Here is a 21,509-nt window from a genome sequence, read left to right as displayed (position 1 = left end):
ATTTGCTAATTACTCCTAAAATAAYGAAGTGTCTGATCATGTACTTATGAAAGCATCTGAAAACTGTATATGGRAAAGTAGTAGTCTGAGTAATTTTTCTGATACAGTTATATCTTTCTCTGGTTGTTACAGACAGTGATTTTTATTACACTTTTTCTGGCGGGAATAAATAAAAGTGCTGATGTATTTTGTTTTCATGATGAAAAAGCCGCCTGCCTGAGGACACAGGGAGACACCGTAGAGCCCCAGCTTATGGGATCGCCCTTTCRGCCGCTTTCCTGGGCGCAGTCCTCCGATCACCGGGAAGGAGTRTGGTAATACACGGTTTTCTGTACAAGTCAGTACTTTAATGCAAATTGTAGGTTAGAGGAGCCATATATACATTTAGATACTAAATAGTTTCAACCCTGTTTTGGGTGTCCTGCTCTTGGGTTTTAGCAGGATGCTGCCTGCCCTTGTGTGATGAGCCCAAATGGCATGAAACAACCAAAAAATGGACGGCAAAAGGGGTGGTGCTGCCTGTTGCTGGGTCAGTCAAAGGCACCAGCCCGGTCTGGTAGCTGGGGAARCACCCAGCCTCTGCCTGGGAATGGAAATGCTCAGTCAGAGACGATGCTTTGTGGGAGCTGCAGGTGGCAGCAGGGACTAAGTTATAGAGAGGAAACGCACTATCCTTACTTTCTCTGCAGTAACTTGGCATATGGCAAAAAACTTGAACTCAACAAGAAACCTTTTTCTAAACCCAGTGTTCCATATTTTTAAGGAGTTGACAACTGCTCTTAGGTGTAATGTTTCCAATAACTGTAATGACACTTCACGGCTCCCTGTGGGATACCCTGAACTGCCTTTCTCCACRGTGGGTTGCTGGTGGTTACTTTGCAGCACTGGCATTATTCTGAAAATGTTTATTGAATTCTGCTTGTTTTAATGGTGTTCCAACTGGGTAAGTCACTTGAACAATATATTACTTATATTTAGCACAGTTGAAATCATTGTGGCCATTTGAATTGAARAAACAGGTGATTGCTGTACATAAGCTGTAGAACTCTGCTCTGCATGTTAGCGAATACCCCAAACAGATCCAAACAAATGTAAATACAGGGGATTTTAGCTATTTCTGCTTTGATTTGGGTTGTTTAAAAAGGTTTAGCAAAGAACCAATGAACAGGCTTGTCCTCTGCAGTCTCTATTTTTGACATGAGAGTCATCTGTCAGCTGGTACTTTTTCACRTAAGATGAAAGACGTGTTTTGTGCACACTTTGGTCTTGTAGAGGCAGAATAAAGCGCGGTTCTGTTGCATGCTGGGGGGCAGTCGGGAGGGACGGTGTGCTGGTGGGAGGCGGCTGCATGGGTCACACCGCTCACCGCGTAAATGCCAACACGCTTGTGTCCAGCGTCTGTGCCGCAGTCGGCACTTCTAATTTTCCGGTTGCACTGTCCCTTATGACAGCTAAGGTGGTGAAGCTTTCCAAAATACCTAAGTCTGTTGTTTCTTCTCTCTGAGATGAGACAGTGTGGAAGACTGCTTTTTAAGAAAGGACTAATTGTACTTTCTTAATTAATCTTAATTGGTCTTGCGATTTATTTGGTTGGTCTGATGGAAGCAAATGTCAAGGTTGCGTAGCCAGCCCCAAGTGCTGGATTTGGCTTGCACGTGGGAGCAGGAGCTCGTCTGCGCCTGGAGAGCGCTGAGACACCCAGCCCTTACCTGTCTAGTTACAGCTGCAGCCACCCACCTGCTGTTATGTGTGTCTAAGCACCACTATTTATCATCAGCCTGGAGAAGATGTACTCCAGAAGCAATTTTATTGAATAAATTTAAATAATACATTAATTTCAGAAAATAATTGCACACGAGCAAGCGGCTAAGTTAATCAAAGTATTAATTTGTTCAGCTCTCAGGAATATGCTAAAACCTTAAATCATGTGCAGATACCACATTTGGCATGTGCATGCTTATCCCTAAATATAACTTTGATGTAACCAAGCATAGTTGAGTAGAGAGTAAGTAAATATATTTTGATGATGCTTATGGGGCGCTGACGTATGGTCAGGCTAGCATGTGCCTAAAATGTCTCTTAGGGAGGAATGTGTATATAAAACACAGCCTCTGGGCGAAACTTTGCATGTGTAGGAAATATTAAGTGTGCCTGTGGGGACATGGCAGCTCAGGCCCGGGGCGTCTGCACCAGCGATTCACAGTCCGAGTTAATGTGCCTGTTGTCGTACCGTGTCCGTTTTGTCCACGTGATGTACTTGCGGAGAAGAGCGGTGCGCGCTTTCCGGGCTCGGCAGGAGATGCGCGTCTCCACCTGCGCGCCAGCCCAGGCCCAATTTAGGGGCACCACTGTGGCGTGCGGCAGTGGCGTGGCACCTCAACGCAGCCCCGCCGTGGTCTCCGGTGGTCCAGTGGTGGCCGACAGCTTCCTGGGTGCTGACAGGAGTTGTGCTTGGGAAACTAGTTTCCTTCAGTTATTTTGTTTCACTTCAGTATTGCTGTGTGGGGCAATATATGTTTGTGTTTTGAATAGTCTCTTTATCCTGACCCTGTCTGGGAGTGGAGCCTGCTGTTTGCGTTAAATACCAGATCGAGTGGCTTGCGGCAGCCGTGGGGTTCAGAGATGAGAGCTGTTTGTTTTTTCAGGCAGGAACCCATAGCTGCTCCCGTTAGGGCTTTGGCTGGCATCTCTGCTCCCTTCTCACAGGAGAAACACAAATGCTGCTGAAAAAGTATATTTTGACTGCAGGCGCAGATAGCAAAGCAGCATCATGGAAGCAGCTTGGTTTGCTTGATTTCTTGTGTTGTGCTATGGAAACACATGGGAGCTTCCCAGTCTAGCATGGGCAAGAAACACGATAGCTGCTGTGGCCACCTCGGTGGTCTGGCAGCGAGCGAGGGCGGCTGTCCAGGGATGCCAGGCTGTCGCTGGGGTTTTGGGGGGACGATTGCCTCAGCTGCGAGCTCCTCTGGTCCTCTGTTATCGTTTAAATCCTTTGAAGTAAATGAAAGCGTTGCTGTGCACTCTGGCGCCTTCGTTGCCCTTTGGTTTGGTGGCTGAGGCACCCAGCCACCCTTGTCAGCAGAATGGGCAAATCCAGCCTTTTGGGTTGGGAAAGGGCTTTTTGAGCCAATTGAAACAAACTGTTTTGGTTTTGCTTATAAATCAGCACAGGAAAAGTGCTGTAGTTGTGCTTTTCTTGCTATTAGGTTCATTAGGAGCAGACAGAAATGTAATGTAATCCTTTGTGCTTGAGTGTGCATTTATCTGTTGAGCCATTTTACTGGGGCAATTATAAGTTGGATGAGGTACGATAGGTGCTGACCTTCTAAGGAAGGCACCAAAACCAAGGCAGAATTTGCCTCCCAAATGTTRGGCAGGGCAAACCCCTCAGTTACTAGCCAGCAGCTCAGCGTATGTTCATACAAGGAAAGCAAAAGTCTTGATATGGACAAAGGATGTGCTGGTGGATCCTAGAGAAAGCGACCTRAAAAAAGGCAATTTTCTGTGATAGCTAGGGGAAGGTTGCAGTCCTCCAGTTACAGTTTTTGAAAATACAGAATAATCAGTGTTAGCAGCTCAAATAGGATGCTCTTGGTATTTTTCAGTTATCTCAACTGTTTAAATCCTGATTAGTTTAAATGCAAGTTTGCTCTTTAAATGTGAAAACAACTTCTAGCAGTGCAAGATAGAAATTAGAATTCAAAAATATTGATGCTGATTATTTATCTACCAGTTGCTTCCTGTGCAAGAAATTAATTTGAACACTTGGGTGTTTCGTGTGTTCTTTGGGAAGATTTTCTGCAATTTGCAGAGAAATGACTAATTTCTGAATGCAGGCTTGTGCCCTGAGGGAATGTCCCCTAAGGATAATACTGGCAGCACCCACAGAGAGCCAGGAAAGCAACTGGCAGCATCAGCACACTGAGAGGTTACTAAAAAAATATATAGAGAAATAGTAGGAACCCCCCTGCCATGCTGTCAGCCTTGCTCCTCGGCTTCTGATAGCTGCTGAGATTTATTTACCCAGCAGCCAAGGAGGACCGAGGCACCGTGAGCACCTGGCTTGCATGGGATCCGCTCTGGGATTTACAGGCTCTTGTTTGGGACTGGCCRCATTTCCAGGCACTGCCTGTTGCTTTTTCAGACAGTGGCCTGTTTCACTCCTTTGAGGGACAGCATGACAGCAAACCCACCGGTGTCCTCCCCACAGCGCGGGAAAGGACCACGCACCGCGGGACTGCTGGTGGCCCCSTAGCTGCAGTGCTCCTTTTTGACCAAGCAGGTTCCTCTAGTTTCTCAGAAACGCTTGAAAACAAGAAAAAATATTTTGAATTGCTTGAACATCCTGCTTGTTTTTCTGAAATGGAATGTTTTTCTCCAGCTTGGTGTTTGTATTTGGTTGCTTATTTGGGGTGTTCCAATTTGCCTGGATGCCCCCAGCTAAACACTACGGGCATTAGGACGACACATGCTAGCAATGACATGTCTGTGCCCCGTGAGAGCCCCACGACTGATCCCAATGTCCCTGTGTTCCTCTTCCTTTGCAGAGAAACTGCCCTGGCCAGTCACCTTGGCTTTGTATTGTAAGTGTTGTGCACGTTTCCAAGAATGGACAGTGTTCTCCATAGGAGACAGTTGTGATGTTGTCTCTGCAGAGCCACCGGCCTGGAGCAGGTGCAGAATTAACATATTTCATGGACAGGAGTGGCGTGCAGAGAGGAGGAAGCAGGTCAGTGTGGCATCATGCAAACAGCTTTTCAAGCTTTAATAACAAAATGGGCCGACCCTCAGTCTGGTGCTTTGCTCTCAGGTGAGACGGTGCAATTTGCCTGGCAGGGGCTACTGCCAAGCATGGATTTACATCGCCTCTGGTGAATATTCATGGTGATTGAATGTTGAACAACTTTGTTTCCTTGAGTTAAAATATTTTTTGATAACCTGGACAAATTCTAACTTACACAATAGGTATGGATACAGGTATCAAATAGCTCTGTCATCTGCTCTAAAGCARTGGGTATTTTGGGGCAGTGGACGGAGGGATTGAAAATACGCGTCGCAATAATATTTTGAGGCATTTCTGGGAAAAATGAGTACTTCAAAATGTTAATTTTTATTCTTCACCAATTCTTAACTTGAAAGCCTAATTAAGTTCAATGTCAGGAGATGTGCAAAGGTGCTCCTATCTGCAAATGTAGGTAATGGCATTTAACTGCTGTCTCTCCGGCCTCCCTGTTGTTTGCTCTGAGGAAAGCTGCCATGAGGTATGTGCTGGGTGAGGAAAAAAGAAAATGAGAATATTTGCTGCAAATTTGTAGAATTGGCTCATGGTTTAACACTTGCTCAGGCAGAGGGGGGCTTATTGGGTAATGAATAAATGGAAAATGTGTGCAGTTGTGAAGCAAGATGGTTAGAAGCAAAATAAGGCTAGTATTGGCTTGTTGTGTTTATGCTATGCTAAGGGGCCTGGTTTTCCCTTTGGAATCTGCATGTTTCATTAGCAGAGTTTTGCAGCAGGGAGGAAAGATAATTGAATACATTTTGGGCTGCACCGATGAGTTCTTCCCTCTAATACAATCGTTTTTCAGTTTTCACTTGCAGCTTGCTGACAAGATGATAAAAGATAGTGTGRTGTGTGCACCCTATTAAATAGGTGCTTTACTTCGAAGATAGGTGAATAATTTAAAATATACTCTGCTTGAGAGAGGCAGTGAGAAGAGAGCTGTGTAACATTAACATGTTGATGCAGAGAGAGGGAATAATCTTTAATCGGGGAACAGTTTAGGGTGCAAGCAGGACATGGCTGGATTTTGAGGTGTCTCCTTCCATTTGGTGTCAGGTGTGGGGTGCCCTGAAGTGCCACCTGCAATCAGTGTGCTGCACTCAGATGAGATGCAAGTGCTGCTGAGTGGCTGCAGGTGCCGGGATTTGAAGTGGGCTCCTAGCACTGAGGACAGGAGGGAATGGCCTGTCTGTTTGGGGGGTTTTGACTTTTCCTGGTGGTGGTGTGCCAGGCTGGAGCATCTTGAGGAGAAGCTTTCTTCTGACACTGGGTGGCTGCTAAAAGCTTAGACTGYGGCTCTGGCCAGTTGTCAAGATGGGTGTATGCGAAGGTGAGCAAAAACGTACGTGCTGGCGAGGTAAGCATATGGAGGCAGCAGCGAGGCCAGAAGGGAGGAGGGATGAACAGATGGAAAGCAGAGAAACAGTGAGCAAGGTGGAAGGGAAGGAAAAGCCTCTACATTGGCGGCATCGCTGTTTTGGTGCCTGGGGGTGCAGCTCCCTGGCAAGGAGCCCAGGTCCCCGCAGGTAGCGTGCGACTTACTGAGGGCTCCACTGCAAGGCAAAGGCCAACGAGAATCAAAGAGGAGAAGAAAAGTGGGAAAAAAATTACACTCTTCTGTCTGCAGTTGGTGTCTGCCTGCTGCCACGGGCTCCTTGCATGCGAGGCTTTCCAGACAGCAGAGTCGAAGGCCAGACCTAGCCACGTGGCTTATGGACATGGGGCTCCTCTGTCCGGGGAGTCTGGATGGAGCTGCTGTCGTGTCCTCCTGATCTGCTTAATGAACTGTCRGGGAAAGCTAAGACAGGCTCTGAGSTGCCACTTCCTGGCTGGCTGGTGGCTGTTGCGTGGGGGCTGGACCCTGAAAACTGTGGCTGCTGAMAGGAGAGACTGCGCAGGGGTTTTGCAGCCCAAACCAGGCTCCTTCCTGCTGGCTGCTGGTGCAGCAGAGCCCTCTCATCAAGGGGGCTGTCCTAGAGGGGTGCCAACTCCTGAAGCCTCTATGGCTGCTTGAAAAAGCCAAAGGGGAAAAAATGCCAGAAAAAGGGCTTAAAATTAATATGACAGTGACAAGAACCTGTAACTGAAAAAAGCAAACAGTACAGTGAATAAGGGATGCCCCCTACCATGTTGCTGGTGTTTCCTCTGGTCCTCCTTACTGCTCGACTTTTATGTTCCCTTTGGGATTGTGCAGACAATCAGGCAAGGATTTGTGGGGAAGATTATAGAGAAACAAGTGTTGTATTTTGTTTTCTTTAAAAATTCTTGTAGCTTTATAGACCAGTGCTGTATTTTTTCGAAAGCATGTCAGACCTGTGCTTTCCAAGGATCACAGAGGATAAAATTAAACTGGTCTGGCTATATTAGTCAATATATATTAGCAATATATATTAGCCAGCTGATCTGATGGCTATATTTTGCGTGATTTATTCAAAGCTACTTAAGCACATTCTAAAGTTGCAAACTTGCGCTTAAAAGAAAGTTAGGAAACATGGGATGAAGGATGTTGAAGAAATTTTTTGATTTTTGCAGACTATTCACAAGCAAAACAAGTTGCTTAGTTAGGAAGCCATATCTAAAATTGTCGGTAGATCAAACCKAGGCTTGCTGAAATGGCCCTGGTGTCTACATGACAGCATGGGGGAGTGGGTGGTATAACCTGCTCTCCACTTCTGATCTGCATTTCTGCTGCAGCCTCTGCATTCACAACTAGTGGGGAAACGACTGTTGTATTTCCTCAGTTTCTGTGATGGCTCTGAAAGTTTTGTGCTTTAGCGTAGCAGCCTTYGCTATGCATTTGAACCCACCTGTATTTTAGGCCACTTAAAGGCCTGTTCATGGCCTAGATTCAATAGCACTGAGATGCTGTAGTTGCTCCTGGTGGTGTTTCTACACCGTAGAGCCCATAAACTCTGCGGTTGTGTTTCCTTGGTCACGTAACGGCTTTAAGGCACAGGTAAGGGCAAACACCATGCTCCAAAATGGGCTTGGCGAGAGCTGCGTGAGTGGCCTACATGTTGCCCTGCTACCCTAGGGGCAAGTGGCGTGTGGGAGCTTCACTTCTGCTATTGGAAAGTCTGAAGTGTCCTGCATTAACTTGTTTGGAGTGATTTGGAAGGGGCGCAGCTGAGCGAAGCAAGCCCTGGAGCCTCAGCAGTGATTTGACTTGAAGCCTGAGGCGTGGCTTGTGCTGTGGTTGCCTATGAGGAGCTGCAGCCCTTAGCTCAGAGACCTTGAGAACAGAAGTGTGCTGTAAGGACAGATTTTATTTTGCCGTCACTAGGACTTGAGCCTCTTGGGATGACCACAGTCCAAGCGGCTCCAGAGGTTGGGCACCAGGGCTGGCATTTCTGCTGGGAACCAAAGTCCCTGTTGACACCTAGTAACTGCAGGGTCTTTGCGTTTGCCCAAATTGTCATGTCAGCCTCTTGCTTTGTAATGAAATTGAGATGCTCTGTATGCTGTTTTGGTCATAAGCCTTTAAGAACATACAACGATGCTTTAGGAAAAAAAAAAGTAATGTGTAGTTTTCCAGTGATCCATAATGTACCATAAGAACCAGCAGACATGTTTCCAAATTCTTTCTCTACAGATGAATGGTCCTGAGAAATATTTGGGTGTAAGTGAGGCTGAGAGTGTCTTCACATGTGCAGCTGAAGAAACCTGGGATTTATGAGAGCTGGCAACACTGCTGGGGAACATCTGGCTCCTGCACCCTGCCTGGGCCAGGCAGCTCCAGYTGTTGAGGGAAACATGAATGCTTCTACAGGGACCCAAATTCCTTCCCATGCTGCAAGTGAGTTCAGGAAGCCAGAAAAAGGTATTTTAAGGCAGCTCCTTTGCTTAGCAGTGGTGCTAGCTCTCATGACTTTGGATGGCATTGGGTGCTAATGCCACAGATTCTGGAGAAATCTGAGTGTCAACATGTCTTAAGTGTATGACCATGTGATTAAGGGGAAAAGCTAAAAATGGGATGCAATTTTGAGTTAAAGTCCCAAAATGCAGAGAACTTTTTTTAAAAAAAAAAAAAAAAAAAAAAAAAAACTTTCCAAAAATGACAAGACTTGAGGACTTGGCCTGGGAGCTCTTCAGTGTTGACACTCCTGCTAATAGTTTCAAAAATAGTTAATTTTTATTTCCGTCAAGGCTTTGACTTCGGCACTGTTGGTGGCTTGCTGTAGCCTGAAATCCATCCTAGCACCTAGCCAACTACTCTCTGCCTTGTCTCTGCTATGAAACTTGTTTTGTTTTCTTCCTGTGATAAAAAATTTCTATGTACTTGCTGGAAATTGAAAGATTTAACAGCACTTTGTAGAGTGCTGTTCAGGTGCTGTGTGTATAGCACTTGGGGGCTGGGGGGTAAAAGTCCTTTCAGAGGCACCAAGGGTTGTGGTCCTGCTGTGAAAGGTCAGTGTAAAATTCAGTTACTCGTTCATCAGAACCCATAAAACCTGCCAAGACTGCAAATATGCCATGTCTAGGCTTCGCTATTGACTAAGCACAGTGCTAACACAGGTGGGTGCAGTAGCTGGAGAAAAGACCTTGGGTGTAAAATACAGTGGGGGGGGAAGGAAAGAACAAGGTGATGGAACAGAAAAATGTCCTGCCAGAAGGTACCTTTTTGATTATTTAGTGACAGAAAAGACAATCTCCAGATAAAAGTATTTTCCTGGATACTCCTGTGAGAAGAAATTCAACTAAGCAACCAAAATTGTGCATATATTATAGCATGTTAATGAAGCTTTCTGTATGAAGTACCTAAGTCAGAAGAAGCCATGCTGTATTTCCTTCAGATGGTGGATTGCTTTTTTTCCAAAGATACCAGATGCTCACTATCCTTATGCTAACAGCATTTAGATCTATCTGCTCTCTGGAAATCAGTTATTTGAAGTAGAGGCAAATGCTCAGGTTTATGAATATTTTGGTTCCAGCAATGTATTTGGGTGCTGAGGCACTGCTTGCTTGCTGGTCCCTGGCTGTGAGTAAAGCTGGATTCGAGCAAGCAGGGAGACTGCAGATGTCAAGGGAGGCTTCCTTAACGCCCTAAGCCAGCCCCAACCGCAACGCTGCGCGGCCGGAGGAAGCTGCGCTTCCCGGCGGGGGTCGCAGCGCCAGGAGGTTCTGGCTGCCTTCGCCGCCACAGCTGTGGCTGCAGGAGCTGTTCACTGCCCAGCACCTTGATGTCCCAAAGGTGGTGACGGACCCCAGCTATGAACCAAGCAGCCTCTCTGGGACTGCGCCCTGCAGACCTGTTGCTTTTACCCCTGCTCTGGAGAGCTCATAGGAGAAAACGCCTTTGAGAAAAGGTTTTGTTTTTTTTTTTTCCTGTTCCAATGCAGTAATGGATCACTGAGGAGCAGCAATACCAGGGAGCATGAATGCAATTTTCTTTTGCGCGATTTGGCTGAAGACCAGCGATGTGCTTCAGTGAATAGGAGCAGCATTGATTAAAATGGCATGACTGTTGATGCCATATTTCAGCAGTGTCTTGCAGTGTTGGTAGCTCAAATCTATCTGTCTAGTTAACTCAAAGTTGAAACTTCGAGAAGGCTATTGAAATTAAAAAATTACCCCCTACAACCTATACAGGACTTGTGGTATGCAATGAAAGCAGGCTGAAATATGAGCTAAGAAAACACATATTTGCTTTTCATTCATGCTTTTTTTTTTTTTAATCTAGCTGAAGGAACTCTATACAGCTTTAAATGTCACTGTCTATTATTTTTAGTTGAATATTAGCTGACGCTAATAGATTAGGTGTCAGATGTCTTGAGGACATCTACCTGGCAGTGATATTTATTAACAATAGTATAAATGATTGCGTTTGTTGCAAATCAAAAAATGTGGAGTTGTATCTATTTTTATCTCCAGCTTCTGAAATTTCTTATTTGTACCAGTTAGTACTGGGGAGGCTTTGAAACAGATACCATTTTTCTTCTCGGATGATTTCTATGTAAGGATAGTTGTGGGTTGTTTKGGGATATTATCATCGGACCACAGGAGCTGAAGGTTCAGCCCTCTGGTAGTTGTTGTTGTTTTGTTTCTTCTTAAACTGAAGGTGAAAATCTCTCTATATAGACACAGCCTCACTTCTGCATGGCCAATGACACGTCAACCAATGGTGGCTGCTCAGGTATTTTCCGGGCCATCTCCTTGCTGCTGGACCGGCTGGTATCACCTCAAAATGCCATTTTCTGTCCACGTCTGTAAGCCCAGCTCTTTGCAATCATCCTTGTCTCAAAAGAAGATGACAAACCAAAGTAGTTAATGTGGGGGGGGCGGGGAGCAGCACAGGGAAGGAGGTGCTGGGCACGGGATCCCCTGCCACCTTTGCCTTGGTTAGACTTATGGCCTTTTTTTTTTTTTTTGCCTAGTATCAAGTCTTATTGGCTTTGTTGTTGTTCACTATGTAGGAAATTAAAGCTGTATGAAACTGCAGAGAAGTGGTGGATTTGGAGATGGTGGGTGCTAGCACCCGGGCAGCAAGCAGTGTGAGCCTGTGTGGGGCCAAGGGAGGCGAGAAGAGCTTTTGGTAGGATATAGCAGTAGGTTGTGCCAAACTGAGCTGATCTACTTTTCTGTAATGCATTGCTTTTCACTCCTGTTTAGATTGGAGGAATCAATTTGTATGATTTTCTTTTTCTTAGAAATGCTTTGATAAAATTCATATTTTTGTAAAGCAAGGCTGAAGCATGGCAATGCTAGGGAATGAGAGGTCTTATTTATTAGAACAACAAGTTGGAACAATATTGCCCAATTTAGGGCTCAGATGAAAGGAGTGAAATACTGCTGTAGTCAGAGAGCTCCTCTTTCCTGTTAATCATTTTGTTAAGACAATATTTATTTGAATCTTTCTCTTCTTACTCTAGTTTGGTAATGGAGTTCATCAGCCTCTTCCAGTGATTAATACTGATGTACTGGAAGGGTAATTTAAATAGGTAATAGATACGGAAGTGTAACAGTTCAATCTTGTTTGTAGTAATTCAAGCTATGAGATGGACACCGCTGCAGATGGGCGCCCAGCTTCCCTGTTGGCAGGGTGCGATGCGGTGGCTGGGACCCAGATGTGGAGGAGCGCGGGAGCTGCAGCATTTTGGTTTTTGTTCTGTTTGCACAGGCTGCCAGCTGCAGTGGTTGGGATCCAGCCTCAAACCAGCAGGATTCACCTGCAGCTGACGAATGGAAACAGGAGCTGTAAAGCAGCCCCACGCACGGTCCTTTGGAGACCTGCGCCTTGCTAGCACGCAGAGGCGAGCCGGAGGTCCAGCAAAGAGAATGGTAATGTTTGTAATTTTTTKGGGGGGGGGGAAATGTGCATGTGTGTGTTTTTTAAAGAGCTCCTTCTGCCTCTTCCTGTTTCCCTCTGCTCTGYGTGCTGCTGATAAGCAGTGTGGGTTAGTTGGCGGGAGGATAAGCTGCAAAGAGGGCAAAATGAGAAAGTTTTCCCCTGTGGGGGGAAAACCTGGGAATAGATCGGCCCAGGATTTGTAGTGAAGTGGATTGTGGTTGTAAAACCATGCTGCAGTGGGGAAAGGCTCATGGCCAGCAGGGCCCTTGCTGGGCCACCAAACAGGACCTTAATAATGCTGTTGTTCCCTCATCGCTTCAATTTTCGGAATATTTTAGTTTGCCTCTTGTTGTTAATTACTGGCGTGACTCCTCTTCGAAGCAGATCTTCACTCTTTCCAAGTACAGGGCTGAAAAATGGTGACCGTGTCCCATATGCAGCAGTGCTCCGTGCTGGGAAGTCACGGGAGCGATGCAGGGGCCCGTGTCAGTCTGCCTCTGTTAGCAATGGGCGTTGTGCGCGTTGTGTTTTGTGAAATGACTGCATGCTAATTTTTCTGGTTAATTTGATTTTGTGTGTGTGTGATTTGTTAATACCACTGTATCCCCAACCCTCCTGGCTTGCTATGAAAACCTTTCAGAAAGGTGTTAAGAGCAGTTTCTGAACAAGCTCCTCTGAATCAGCCATGTGCAAAATAGCTCAGCCACTGGGGGACAGGGGAGCCCCAGACAGAGCTGCTGTTACAATTCAGGATAATTCAGTAATCAAATTACCACACTGYCTTGGCTGCTGAATTACACGGGCTCATTTCTAAGTAGTGCTTCAGAGTCCCTGAGATAAGCAAAGGTTACAGCAGCTTTTTTTTTGTCAATATCTATCAAAATTTCTGGCTAAACTTCATGCCTTTGGGCTGCTGGTGTGTGGGCAGTGTTTGGCAGGGCCAACGCCGGTCCCACGATCACTGGCTGTGCTGGGGCTGCGGGCGAGCAGGCTGCAGCACACAGATGTCTGGCACGGGTCAGCTGGCGCACAGCTTGCCCCGTGATGTGTGAGCTCAAGCTTTCTGAAAGGTGGCCTCGAAGGGACAACCTTTCCATTGCCACAGTAATGTGAAAGCCAATAGTAAACATTGCACAGGAAACCTGTGGTCTGGATTTCATTGCTGTGAAGCCCGCAGACGGCAACCCCACGAGGAATACCAGCTCCAGCCCGAGGTATCAATGAGGAGAGAGAAAATGGTAGGGTTTCAAGGGTAACAGGTTTCCTATTTATATTGACTGTGTGGGTTAAAGCCAAGCAGAACTACACGTTTACCTGTGAAATACAGATTTACAGAAATACAGAAAATTTAACTTAAAGGGAATTTGGGGGAATGTCTGTGGTGGGGAAAAAGTTTTCCTTTGTCTACATGATTTTCTGAAAATTAATGCACCTATGCTTCCATATTCCTTAATCTTTTTTTGTTTTTCAGTCTTCTACTCATGAAAACTGGTAAACAGAAACTTATTCATTATCCTTGTCAAGCCAAAAGGACTTCCTAGAGAAAAGTAGCGCTAAGAGTTGTCTAATTGTGGAAACCCAGCAGGAAGTCGGGCAATCTGGGACAGGTTTTATCAGGCGTGCTGTAAATGTGGCCGTTTCGCCCTCCCATGGTTTAATAGAGGGTTGGGATTAACTTGAACTCAAAGCTGACTCAGGAGAGGTGGATTTACCCCCAAACTGGGGAACAATCAGCGCAAGTGTGTCTAGCAGATCCAGGGTGCTAAAGCGTGGTGGAGATGGGAAGGATTTGCTCTAATGTTATTTAAGGTGTGGAAGGAAGAACAGCAAGCCGGAGCCAAAAGCCCATCAGGTAATGGGAATATCCGGTCATGATCTCCCYGTTTGCAGTAGGGTAAACTGCAGCTCCTCAGCACAAACATAAATGTCAAAAACTGACTGGAGAGATGAGAGTGCCAAAAGCTGAGATTGGAAAGCAAGGAGATAGCATATTGCAATAAGCAGTCCTCGTGTTGGGCATTAAAATGCTTCCTTCCTCTCAGCTCAGCACCGAATGGCAGCTATAAAACCAGGCAATAAAGCGGATCGGACGGAGCGAATGCGTTCGGCTGCGCATCGCTGACGGCAGGCCCCGGCGCGGCGGCCGGGCCCTGGCGGGCTCCCGGCTCCGGGTAGTGTTCGCTGTAAYGAGTGTGTTGGGCTGTTGTGGGGTATACAAGAAACGACTGTTGTGTCTGCAGTACCTACGTGCCCAAGTAAGGCAGAGATGTGAACATAAAACTGGTGTCAAGGTATGAAACTCGTTTATGGCCATGTGCATTTCAGGGGGGTTGTGCATTTACTCTGCTAGTTAAATAGAACAGAGGTGATTCGTTATGGAGTCCGAGACCACCGTTAGCACGCTACATCAGAAACGCAGACCTGATCTTATTTACCATTGTCCTGTGTGAGAAATTTTAATTATTCTCTCTGGTTTATAGGAAATATACCCCCAGGTAAACCAGGAATAATGCTGTAGTAAACYGACTTTCTCAAACGTATGCTTTCAGCGGTAACAACAGAGAAAATGTGGAAATGTGTGAGCAGCATTTGGTTTTTACTACATTACCTTGTGGAAGCAGTATACAAGAGCTATTAATATTTTATTACCGAGATCTGTGACTGCATTTGCAGTTGACTGCTTGGGGTGTATGATAAGAATTAAGCTGACAAACAGACGTTTCCTAGGCATAGCTCTGGCTTGTTTGTTTGTTTTTATTGCCAATTATTAAGCTGTATGGATGCAGCCAATATGTTGCAAGGCAGAGTAGTTGTTCTCACCCTGTGTGTGTATGCGTTTTTTAACGCGCCTGCTTCGCGCAGTGACATGCTCAGACCAGAGCAAGCTGCAGCGAAGCTGGGGTGACCACCTTGGCAGCTCTGGCAGCACCGTATAGGTGCAGTACTGCAATTGAATGCTGTGGCTTGACCTCTTATTTTATTTTGTTTCTTCCCCTTCCACCTGCCCCATCACTTGGCTCTTTTTTGCACTGCTACTTTGTAGGTGTGATCCAGCAGAAAGAATTCCACAAGAAAAGTGAAGGATCCCAGTCTGCTGTGTATCACTCAGCTGATGCAATAGTTACAGCTTCTCCCTGGCGAGTCCCAGAGACGGTGAGTGGCTGGACAGCAGTGCTGGTGCCTGGCGCCCCGATGCACTTGCTCCTTTCCTTTTTGTAGTGCCGGCAGAGTGGCCTAATTTGCAAAATTTTATTGTTAATTGAGAGCACAGATACACATTGTCATTTTTATTACATTAATAATTTTCACTGTTTTGAGCTATCTAAGTCTTATTCCAAAAATTCCCCCCAAATAAACCTCTAATAATTTCCCCTTTGGCCATCTTTGTATCTCTGTATGGAAAGAACCACAGTAATTTTCTTCCACATTCAAGCTCAAGCCCTTGGGATGCAGGGCTAGTTTCTCTGACCCTATGTCACTGCTTTTTCAAGGATGAGAATATTAGATGTCTTGTTTGAAAAACAACAGTGCTTAACTTCAGATAGTGTTAACTTTTGCTCCTCACTTGAGACTGTTGAAGCTACTTTTGATGTGGAAGCCGTAGGACTGAAACAATGCTGTTCCCCTAAGGTTTAGACTGTGCTGAAGCAGAGGCTTCATGGCCCACATGCAAGTTATTCTGGCAATAAGAAACGCGCAGCATGTCTCGGGGGTACGTTGCTCCYGCTGCACCTCACAACCTCACTGCCATGCCACTGGCTGAGACGGTTTCTTCTACAGCCCAACAGACCAGGGCAGTTCGTGTCAAATGAAATCTGAATAATTGGGAAAACATAAAATGATAGAAGTGCAAAATGCCAAGTGTGAAAATAATGGCCAACAAGCCACTGAGCACGTGGGACTGTTGCTTCCCTATTAAACCTGGGAATGCTGAAAATTGTCCATGATGGTGAATATCCTTGTGGCTCCCGCAGCTGTCATGAGCTGTGAGCAACCCAAAGCAAGTGCCTCCAATAACCATATCATTYATAGGTGCAGGAGAGAAAACAAATGGCATTAAAAATTAGGCTCAAGTAAAAAACAGTGACGTATTTGTGTTATGCTGCCKCTCCTCTACTAGTGTGAGGCTGCTCTTACCCCATAGCTGAAGTTCATTGAGATGAGAGATGGTGGAGAGCATGCTGGTCTTGCATGGCCCTTTTTTCTGAGTATGTGTAATGTTCCCCAAAATAAGCCTTAGCAGGATAATGTCATYGTAGTCCTCTGAGCTCAGAGGTGCGTGGGTGGGAGCAGAGGGCATAAAAGCACCCAGGGATGGTGATGTGCTTTTGGTTTCTCCTTGCCATTGCTTCACTTGGTGGGTTTTTGGACCTTTCTAGAAGTAACTGGGAGTGTCTGGGGCAGTTTGGCCACGGGGGAGGCCAAACTCCCCCCCCCCACGGGGGGGGTCTCTGCTTCTCCAAGGTGCTACTTTTTCTCCCTGTTGTGGTGGTATGTTGTGCGAGTGAGTTACCAAAATATCCTGGAGCCCTCCCACAGCTTCAGCGTAAAATGGATTGTTTTCATCAGTCCTCTTTTCTTTCCTTCCCRTCCGACTGGGTCTACTTCCCCACGATTTAGTGAAGCAGGGATGCACCTTCCTCCTCTGGTGTAATGCAGCCTGTCTCGAGAATATAGAAACAATTTGTCTGTGTGACAACGTGAAAACTGGATTGAATTATAAAAACAATTTTGTCCATGTGAATGTGTATTTCACTTTTTCTTATCCAGATAAATATGCACAGCTCATGTAAATGAACCTCAACATAAAGTGAAAGTGAATGTTGGTTATTTTAAGTGTGGAATTATTCATTTTTAACTTGATACTGATGCTTCAAATTGTGTGCAGTTTGAGGGCTGATCAGGTAGTTATGTTTTTCATTTAGACTAGATAAAACACAATTTTCAGATATGAGTGACTCCTTTAAAAACCATTCTCTGAATTTTGTATTTTTAAAGCAAGCCAGAAAACCACTTCTCAAAACAGACACTATGTAATATTTGCTTATAGAAATCGAATGGCGTACTGGGAAATTACAGTAACAATTGTAACGTACAGAGGCAGGAGTTAAAGCATTTCTTGTCTGTCCTTACCTGTCAGCGATTACAACAACCCTTCATTCCCCTCCTGGGAGCACAATTCATGGTGGCCTCATGACACCATTTTTTTTTCTGAGCTGCCACAGAGGGGCCCCAGAGCCTCCATACAGTCCCTGTGCTCAAATAGTGGCTAGACACAATTTTTATTCTGTTATCTCCCTTTCTCCTCTGCTGCCTCTGATCCATGCTGCACTCATGCATGAATTACATCCAGTACAACAGCYTGCAAAAATATCGACTGCTGCAGACCTGCCCTGTTTAGCAGGCAGAACCTGTGGGCCTTGGAGAGCTTGGATTTTTTTTTTTCCCTTTCTTTTCTGTAGTGGTGATAAGTTATCGATCCCAATTCCTGCAGTATCAGGTGGTTTTCTGCAGGCATTTTTCATGTATCAGGGCAAACTTGGATCCTAAGGCCAATAATTTTCTGCTTTGTCATCTGTCAGTGTCGACAGCCATAAAGATGAGAATGTTTGGGGGGCAGCTCTTTCCTGTGGCAGAGGTGGGAGCCAGGCTGCACCTGCCTGCGCCATTGAGTCCTGCTGAAACGCTCAGGTTTAGCAGGACGYCACATACGCCAATGCTGGCGTACAGGGACAAGACAGACCGTCTTCCTGGATCCTCCTAAAGATGTGACAGCGCAATACYCCCAGCAGCAAGGAGATGCTTTTGTATTGCTTTTTGGGGGAAGCTGCTACCTGCGCAGGGCATAACTATAGCACATGCCAGGGCTGTGAGTTCATCTGCAGCCTGGGAGGTATCAGTGATGGRCGTGAAACTGTAACATAGTCCTTGGCCTCTCAGCTGAGCTGCCAAATTTTCAGTCCATCAGGTAGAAGTGGTAGGAAAAATAGTGAGTTTGTGCTGTTGATGGCAGCAGTGATAGTTCTATTTTAGATTCACCAAGTAAACCTGATGCTTCACTGATTTCTTTGGTATTTTCCCAGATGTAGACCGCTGGGCATGTGGTCAGAGCCTGGCTCCTCTGAATGGGGAACTGGACTGCTTCAGCAGCAGGTTTTGCTGGGCAGCCATCCTGGCCATTCTTAATGCAGTAATTTAGAGGTCAAAGGCACTTCTATATATACTGCTATATCCAGACTCGTCTATGCTTTTTCTCCTCTGTGTTGTTCTGTGTCATGCTAGTAGGAGCATTATAGCTGAAGCATTTATACTCAGCTTCACAAGCTCTTTGAATATCCTTATAAGGAAAGGTTGCATTACAAGAAAACAGTACAAATTATTGCCAGTCTGGAGGTGACATGGAGATTCGGTACTCCAGCTGGAGTGCTTCCTTTCGAGAGGTTTTTCTATAAATTCTGCCCTGTTCTCGATGAACAGACCGTCTCTGTCAGTCTCAAACCRTGCACTTGTCAGACGTGATAAAGGCAAAGGAATATATACGGGGCGCGCTGGCTGATTGCACGTTGTCTGGAGCTGTAGGATTTTTCTGTGCTGTTATTGCTTTCAGGTGATTTATTTGTGCAATTTCTTKGGGAAAGTCATCTGCAGGTTTCAAAATACATAGTTGTATAATCTTAGGGATTTATTCTCTCTGTGTAAATTGGGACTACTGCTGTCATCTGTGCAACTACACTGACACTAAGGTACTACGGCAAAATAATCAAGACCACTGTTGGCACACTGACCTCAGCAGAAGGACTGTAGGCTTATATTATCATGCCTGGCATATAATAACATGACTCTGGAGCAATTGATAGTCTGCCTAAGTAGTATGACTATTTTGGTGTAAAAATTATTGAACATTAGAGGCAAAGAACAGAAGGTTATAGAGGTATAGTGTGTAGAATTTCCCATATCTCATGAAAACAAATGTCTTATTTTCATGTTAAGTACTGTYTTTTTTATCCTATATGGGAAATACTTCAGCTCTCATGGAAATATAAGGAAGATAATTATAGTGCCATACTCATTCCTTCCCTAGAAGRAGGAGACCAACTTTTATTTCAAGACTATTTCCTCTGTAATTCAACCAGGGTAACTACTATACAGACAATACCTATTTTTCTTGTTGCTTCAGGAAATTTGTGAGCTCRTGATTTGTTTGCTTGGTTGTTCTCCAAAGCCTTTACATCACTGTCTAGATAAAAGCAAGATTAACCTAGAGAACCCTTAACAAGTTTAGCCTGGACACGTGCTGCCTGAGGCCCCCGCCCTGGCCATCGAGTGCTGTCCCGAAGGCTGGGCTATTTTGGCCAGCAGCATCTTGCTCCTTGATGGCTTGTTGCTCCTTCACTGCAAGAAACAGCTGCTTTGGGCTGATTGGTTTTCCTTGCATGGGAGTGAAGGAGGAGCAAAGCCCYGAAGCAGCCCTGCTTGGACAGTGAGCACCTGGGGTGGGAGCATCCCAAACCAAGTGGTAGGTGTCAGAGACTCGCCAGGGAGAGCCTGTGGCGTTTCTTCTGTCTKCTGGGAAAAACAACAGACTTCCTGTAGTCATCTGTTTGCACTATGCTGAAATCGCTTGCACCAGCATTGAAATCTTTCCTCAGAAGGAATCTGAAAGGGACTGTTGCCAAGCTTGTATTTTGGTGAAACTCTTTATAACTACAGATTCTAGCCAGGCTGTGGGACAGAGAGCTTAAGGGGGAGGGAGGGAATTCTTCCATTTGCAGGGCAAGCGTGGACATACAGGCAGTGAAACCACCAAAGAGTAACACAAACACTTTAGAAAAAGTTAATTCTTCTTTCAGTTAGTAGCCTAGAAATATGGTGGCATGGTAGGAGGAGGCAGTTTGCCGAGGTAATGGTTTGAATGTTGTGCTTCTCCCCAACAAGTCCAGTGATGAGCACTACCCTTGAAGGCCACGGGCCAGGCTGTGGAGCAGAGGAGCCTCCACAGCCTCYGTGCCGTGCTCCTTCTCAACAGCAAAACCCACATAAAAAAAACTTAAAGCATCCTGCAGCAGATGACCTTCACTCACTGCTGTCTTTTTTATAGACAGACAGCATTGCTGGAGTGCTTTTTTCCAGTTGACACAGCATGTTTTATTTACTACAGGAAGCAGAAATATCTGTGTCACTTTTGGTCTGACTACCTCAAATCACATCCCTCCCTCCCTCTTTTGGTTTTATTGGTTTGTTGGTCACAGAAGTGCAACTGTATTATCTTTGTGGCTCAATAAATTACTGAATATTGCCATGTTGCATCAGTTTGGAGCCAGGCAGTTGTGGCAAGCAGGTGTTATGCACTTTACTTTAGTATCCTTTACTTTCAATGTAGAGATCATACTTTCTGCTGATCTGGGATACTGAATATGCGACTTTTTGACCCAGGCGGTGAATGCAAATGGAAACATTACGTTTATAAAAGAATTAAGTGCTGAGCTAGTAGCACAAAAGCACAGTTTGAAATCACAGTAAAGCTGCAGAAACAGTCCCTGTGAGAGCCCTGTCGCTTACTGTCAAGTACCTGAAACTAAATGAAGTCCAAGTAACTTACACTTGGTTATTATTGCACATAATATTTCTTTGTCACATCTGACAATCTTTTTTTTTCAGTCCTGGAGATTTCTGAAATGCTGTGAAGAAGTTAAGTGAGCAGAAGGCGTAGCTTAACTTTATAAAAATGGAGGGCATCTTTGGTTTTGCACCACTATATTGAACGAGATCCTTCTCTCTCCTCAGATACTGGTATTTTCTCAGCTGAGGCCCCTCCATTAACCTCCTTGGTCAGGATGAGACCTTGGAGCCCTGCTTTGCTGGCCAGAGGAATCAAAGTGTTGTTAACAGGGGAAATGTTTAGTTTTCCATAAGGAAATACTGGTGCTGGGCACTTGCTTGTGAGTTGGGTCTGGATATGGGTCATCTTCCTGCTCTACACCTGACCTCTGTCTCTGCATGTTCTCTACCTCTAACAACCCCCTCTGCTTCCTCCAGGCGAGGAATTATTTTCCTTGCATGTTCCCAAGTGTGGTGATCCCCAACTCTGCTTGTCTGTAGTGAAACGATACTTGTGAGAGACAAAGCAAATTCCATGCTATGTTATGTTTGTGCTAAAGAGAGACAAGCAGCATCTCCATGTCTGTATTCYCCTATATTAAATCATAGTGTGCTCAGCCTGTTCAAGTCCCATCTTAGATGAGGACCAAGCCACTTAGAAACTGTCTGCGTCAAGCTTATTTGTTGGAGACTTGGCCCATCCGCCAGAACCTGGTTTCCTCCTTCCTAGCAGCAGCTGGAGCTGAGGGCTTTGACAGGGAGCACTCAGCATGTCCCTTGCACGAGCTCCTATGTTCCAGTCTACCTGCGCTGTTGGGAACTTCCTTCCCCTTTCTCTTG

Source organism: Rhea americana, unplaced genomic scaffold, assembly GCF_003343005.1.
Source record: "Rhea americana isolate MKP2758 unplaced genomic scaffold, rheAme1 scaffold_179, whole genome shotgun sequence".
Lineage (NCBI taxonomy): Eukaryota > Metazoa > Chordata > Aves > Rheiformes > Rheidae > Rhea > Rhea americana.
Note: the sequence above shows the minus strand (reverse complement) of the source record.